Raw genomic sequence first — 6,410 nt, 5'->3', positions numbered from 1 at the left:
GAATCAAGTCATAGCATAAGTCACGGAGCACAAGTTAATGATCAGAATGGTTCAGTAGGTAGTTCTCTGTCCTCATATACCTAGGGTTGGGGTTTAAACCATGCCTGCTCTCTGCACGCGTGGGGTTTGCATGCTCTCCGTGTGTTGTGTGAGTTTCCTCCGGTTCCCTTTCAGTTTGCTAATGCAGTCCATAGATATGCAGTTAGACTAACTGGTGTCTCTAGACAGCTTAGTGCTTGTGTGCCCGTGCAATGTGATACATTGGCATTCTGTCTGTTGCCCTGGATAGTGTCCAGGTCCTGCCATCACCCTGACAGAATAAACCACTGGAAGAGAGATAGATGGATCTTTAATAAACTAACAACAGTCTTATGGTCTTAGTTTTGTTTTTTCTAAATCTAGTAGGTTTCTCTGTGTGAATGGCCAATTGTCACTATACATTTTTGTCTCACAATACACTTTGACATTTGGCTAATCCTGGCAATGATGGAACAAAAATTAGTGATCAGTAGATATAAAATCGAAACGATCACCTGCCTTGCCTAAAAATTACATTTTATTTTAAAAAAAACAGATATAATTCCAGCTTTTATTTTAAAGAAAGTTTTACTGGTTTACTTTAAATGATCTGTGGGTAATATTTCTGTGACTGTTTATCAATGTATTCTTAATTATCTAAATGTCTGCTGAAGTGAATCAGGCTGATTGCCTGTCAGATGTACAGTCTTGCTCCTGATCTTCCTGTGTCTTACATGTGTCTTACATGGCTGTAATCTTCCCAATTATTATTCATTCTCCTCTTTGGGGTTTTGCAGCTCTCCTGTCTCCATAGAATCCATTGTATGTAAATGCAGTTTGATTTTCATGCAGAGTGGCTTCCCGCTGGATTTGACTCTGAGAGGGTAATTGTGCAATGCTGCGCTGACATTCCTGCTGGACGCGGTTTTGTCGCACATGGGGTCCATGTGGTTGGGGTAATTAAAACAGGCCTCCAGCCAGGAGTTCCACCCCCACTTCAGAGAGATGCTGTTAAAATAACCCATCAGAGATTTTTCGGATTCCCCAACATCTCTCCCCCTTCTCAGGGCTTCTTGGGTTTGGAATGAAGATGCCTTTAAAGCTAAACAAAAAACCATTATTAAGACTGGGTAAGTGCCCAGTCGAGTCTCCCGTGCAGATGGACTGCGGCACAGGAGCTGCACCTCGACAGAGTCCCAGCATCCGATCCTGACCTCTGACCCCCACATCATGATGTTCAACAGCTCATTAAGTACCTGCAAGTGACTGTCATGGTAATGATCACATCCCTCTGCATTTACTGCGACTAAAAGGCGACAGAGCACACATAATGGTATATCTCCACTAGTTAATAGGAGGGACGTGCACATCCCTAGGTCAGACTGACCCGAGTTAACAGGTAAATCAACTGCAGATTCTGTGCAGCGTGATACAGAAACACAGTGACATGTAATAAGTTTAGAGAAGGTGCTGTAAATTACTTGTAGTTTTTTTAGCTGGAAATGATAAATTTCTTTTTTTTTGAGCTCTTGACTGACCTAAATGAAGTGTTTTATTAATCTGGACAGTAAGGTGAGCCACGCAGTGCAAGGGCAGTAATGAGGGAGAGGAGAGTGTTTCTCCATCTCTGAGTACAGCAGGAGGTTTGACCCAAACATCTCACATGTTGAACCAATCACCAGTGCAGAGCGGCTCTGGATGACTGGACAGGCTGCTCTCCAGCACCACAAACAGGTGGTTGCTAGGCAACATCCTCTGGGCAAGCAGCACATTCGGGGTGGATCTGGAAGAAGGAAACTAATGGAAATCTTTTAAATGCTATTTAGTTCCTCGCCTTTCTTACCACTTTGCATGTGTTTTTATCCTAAGCAAGATATATTGGAGTTTTATGGATATTTACTTCATTGACATTCTCAGCTTTTTTTTATAAGTAAAATCCTCTCTTAGGATTTCAAGTCACAGTAAATAGCCATGAACACAGGCCCATGATCATCACAGAATTTTCTTATTATTATTCTTCTTCTTTTGCATGGACTGCAATAGGGATTTTACTTTGTTTACTTGATTCAAAATATTAAACTCATCGTATGGTTTCTGAGACAGCAATTCTAATATATTAACTGAAGACTTTCTTGGAGGATACTTACTGAAGATATTTATTGATGGAGAGAGAAAGTGTCTGACTTTCAACCTGTTTCTAAAACTATTATTATTTTTTGTTTGTTTTGTGCCTTTCCCTTCCAGAAGGTGAAATAAGATGCCAGTGAGATACCACATCCAAACTCCGTAACCGTGCTTTACTGTTCCTGCTGTAGACCATACAAAATGCACAGCATGCTATACGCTAAAAGAAGCCATTTACTGTTTTGTCAATAATTGTTCTTTGTTGCTGGAACTTTGCTGTGGTTGCAGAAAACAAGCGCAGTATATATATGAAATAAAAATATAATGCCATCCAGTCAGGGCAAGATACAAGTCAACTGATTAACTAAATCCTTTATGGACAAATTGCTGCAGAAAAGTATGAATTTACTGGTGTACATGACAGTTAAAGTATATCTGTACTACTCAAACAATACGTCAGTACTACATTCGAGTTTTAAATGTTTAAACACTGATTACCCAACAGAATTACCTGCATTGTTTAAGTGCATTGATCATTTAGGTTTAATATTAACAATAATAAATAACATTGCTGTTTGTGTTTCCCAGAGGTCTGACCCAGTTTAAATTCCCTGAATAAAATTTAAGGCTCCAGCTGTATAAATTGAAATGTCACACTGTGAATTGTGCAAGCTGCTATAGACAAGAGTGATGTGGATAGTACATTCAATATGAAATATGCTGAGAACATTCCTATGTCAGACAAACACACCCTTTGCTTGAACAGAGGACCTTAATATTAAAGCCAAAGGTACAGGGCACGTATATTATGTGTATTTTTTTTACGGTTTTATGTCCTGCACACAGTCCATATCTGGCCCAGAGCCCTAGGAAGTGAACAAGCCACAGTGTGAATCCCTGATGTAAACTGTACTCCGACCCAGGTTGCTCCATGGTAAGCATTCCACTCGATTTTGGAACCGTTTGCTGCATTCTGTATACAGTTAGATATGAATCAGATGTAATACTATTAATATGTGGAATTCTTAAACAGCAGAGCACATTGTTCATTGCAGTTTGCAGACCCAAATAACAGAGACTCTGCTATTGTTCAGCTAGTCCTGTACTCTACACAAGTATTGAGTTCTTTACACTCAATTCTATGACCCATTGCAAGCTATGTGGTATCAATAATTAATTTGTAGGCTGTGGGCTCAAACAATTATCATGCAAGTGCAAATTATTGACCCACCTGTCCACAGCGGATTCTTTGGCATCTTAGTCATTTAAGCAGAAAAATTTTCTATGGACTGGCGAGCTAATTCCTTTAGAAATTGCTTTGGGTGACTGGGCCCTGGTTAGCTCTATCCTGAAAACCTTCCTCAAAGATAGACACAAAGAACGGGATGATTAATCCTGTTGATTCATGCTAGTTTTGTTGACTGCTCATGGTTAACACCCACTGCATCCCAGTGTGGAAACTATGGGTGGTAAATTCATATATAGAAAAACATTCCTTCACCTTTAATCGCCAAACGCGATAGACAACACAGCTGGGCTTCCAGGCCTTATATGGCACTTTTGGCTTAGTTAATCTTGAGGAGATGAAGGCTTCACATGCAAGGAATTAAACAAGTGACCTGACTAGATCACATGTGTTTCAGATCTTAGTATGACGAAACTGGATTTGATTTATTTAATAATGGTAAAGTAAAAAAAATGGGCTTTGCCTGTAAAAAAATTAAAAGGCACATTCTAGTTGCACGTGTACCAGAAGTAGGCCAGATGCAGCAGAGTGTGTCTGTCTGTGCGGGGCTCTGGGATGTACTCTGCTTAATAATAAGCATTTTTGGTGACAGGTGGAGAGCTATGGATTTAGTGGGGTGTTCCAGAAAATGGTCTCAGGACAGTATAATTTTAGCCAACTATCAAGAGCACGTCCTATTTGTGTGGGGACATCACAGGCTGAGACAGATACAAAGCACTCCCTGAGTGTCATTTCTGTACCTGGGGATTTGGGTTGTTGGGCTGCTGTCTGGACAGTCACTTGTGGATGAAGCACCGGATGCTGGAGCTGGAGGCTGTGGACAGAGTGAGATTGTGGTGTCCAGGCAGGACTTCCTCCTAGCAGTGGTTTGAAAACCGGATCTTCAGTCTGCGTGCTGTGGGCTAGTAGCTAAAGCACTAAACTCCTGTAGGTTCTTGGATAGCAGTTTCAGTCAGAGGCACAGCTGGAAGAGGCCCCAAAAGGTGGCCCATTACGTGGACATTGCAACAAAAATCTGCTTTATTTGTGTATTCTGTTTTTCACAAAAGCGAAAATAAAGGTCTTGCGTTTATTAAATTCTCTTTCTTGATATTATTAATTTATACTTCACAGTAAAATACAGGTAATACATTTTTCATGCCGGGGGAGGGGGAGTTGGAGGCCCCCGGAGTCCCTAGAATCACCTCTGGTTACAGTACTGGGCTCTGGACCTGAAGGTCACAGGTTAGTGTGGGGATTGGTTAAGGTTAAAGAGCTGAACTTTTGACCTGACAGTCACAGAGTAGTGGTTGCAGCGTACGATTCTTGACCTGAAGGTCATGAGGTACTAGATAGAGCCCTGGACTCTGATGGTCACCTGCTGTTGCACCCTTAAGTTCCTTAATTAATGAATTTTAATTCTAGTTCTACACAATGAGTCAGACTGCGTGTGCATAGAGAATCATTCCTGCAATGAACGTCAGTACCGATAAACATCGTTTTTCGTGAGCTGCATATATGCATAAGAGCAGTGAGCTGTAAGTGTAGCCGTGTTTTTGAATAAGATGAAATATTTCGCATTATCACAGATCACTTTATTGACATAGTTTCAGCCCCAGTTTATCACTGACAGCTATTTATGAGTCTCTAGGACCTAAAAAAAAGTCTGAACTATATCACATGATATTTTCTTGGGGCCTCTTTCTAGTGGCCTGGTGCCTGTTGTGTTTATATCTCTAGGTATCTAATTTAGAGTGAGATTAAAGTAACATAAACCGGGAATGTCATTTACAGATCAGTGTCTCTGCAAGAGACAGTGTCATTTGTGGAAAGTTCACATGACCACCCTGGCTAAACCCAGAAAAGTACATGATGTTGCTGTTAGACTTTTTGCAAATTTAAGCAACAAAATGAGTAACTGAGGTGGCTAAAGCAGGACTGACTCAAAGTGGGAAGATTAGCAGGTTCCACAATTACGAGGCCTGTCTTGCTAGTACTACTCTGCTTAGCTCAGAAACAGAGAGGATCTCCTTCATGATACAAATGATATATGCAAATGTGCAAAGCATAGATTTTCATCCTAGATTAGTATAAAATAAAATCAATACTATTCCATAAACTTAAACAGTGGTCCTTCACTCGCACTATACTCAGGTAAATTATAAGATCATACATAAAAATGATCAAAATTCAAAGGAAGCTTGTCTTTAACATGCTACTTTACTTTACTTTATATGTACAATGTAGAGTAACAGCTCCCTAATCATGCTCCAATACATAACATTATCGGGGCAATATGTTAAGAACACTGAATGAACAATTTCCACATCATTGTATTAAATTTCTCAGGACAAAATGTTACCTCATCAGATGGAAAGGTTCCCGTGGCATTTCAGAGCCTGTTTAGAATGTCATTTTGCTGCAGAATCGATCCTTCATAAGAGCTGATATATTTCATAGTGATTGAATCCATCTGAGATATTAAGCTGCAGTGACCCATTACAAATCCACCTGCACTGTGTTAGCACAATGGCAGACCCCAGCCCTGTTGATCCTGCCAGTGCTACTGTGTGCTGATTGGACCTGACAGATGACCCCTTATAAATGTGACCCACCTCGCATCCTGTGAGATGCCTGCAGTGTCCACTTTACGTGGCTCATTTTGGACCGTGTTCAAGTTCAAACTAAATAGAAGTCACAGTCGTAACTAATGTAGGCCTAATATATACTGTATGTGTACACAGCATATACCACGACTAAGAGTGTAATTCAGGTCAAATATTGGCTGGTCCTCAGTGCTGCAGGGAAGCTGATGTCTGGCGGTGTGGTTCCTGGACAGTTCAGGTCATGCATGACAAAACAGGGGTTTAGAAAGAAATCTTTGGAAGTTTCCGTCGTCTTGGCCCCAATACCCACTAAATAGGGGTGGCAGTGTATTGGTAGGCAATGAACTCTGGAAAACAGTGAAGATGACTTAATAGGTTTCAGTCAATTTCTGTCCAAACAAAAAGAGAATAAGCAACGTAATCACTTTAATGATACA

At 40.6% G+C, this 6,410-nt stretch overlaps 1 long non-coding RNA gene across 1 annotated transcript; it reads right to left on the bottom strand.

Moving 5' to 3' along the window:
* Positions 1 to 732: 732 nt before the first annotated feature.
* LOC140578732 (uncharacterized) lies at positions 733 to 6,113 on the bottom strand. The gene is made up of 3 exons (XR_011983010.1): positions 5,730 to 6,113; positions 4,129 to 4,202; positions 733 to 1,120 (listed from the first exon to the last, which is right to left on the bottom strand). It is a non-coding gene; the product is annotated as an uncharacterized lncRNA (long non-coding RNA).
* Between the last annotated feature and the right edge of the window lie 297 nt (positions 6,114 to 6,410).

This window comes from Paramormyrops kingsleyae, chromosome 16 (assembly GCF_048594095.1).
Source record: "Paramormyrops kingsleyae isolate MSU_618 chromosome 16, PKINGS_0.4, whole genome shotgun sequence".
Taxonomy (NCBI): Eukaryota; Metazoa; Chordata; class Actinopteri; order Osteoglossiformes; family Mormyridae; genus Paramormyrops; species Paramormyrops kingsleyae.
This window is presented reverse-complemented; position numbering and strand designations above follow the sequence as displayed.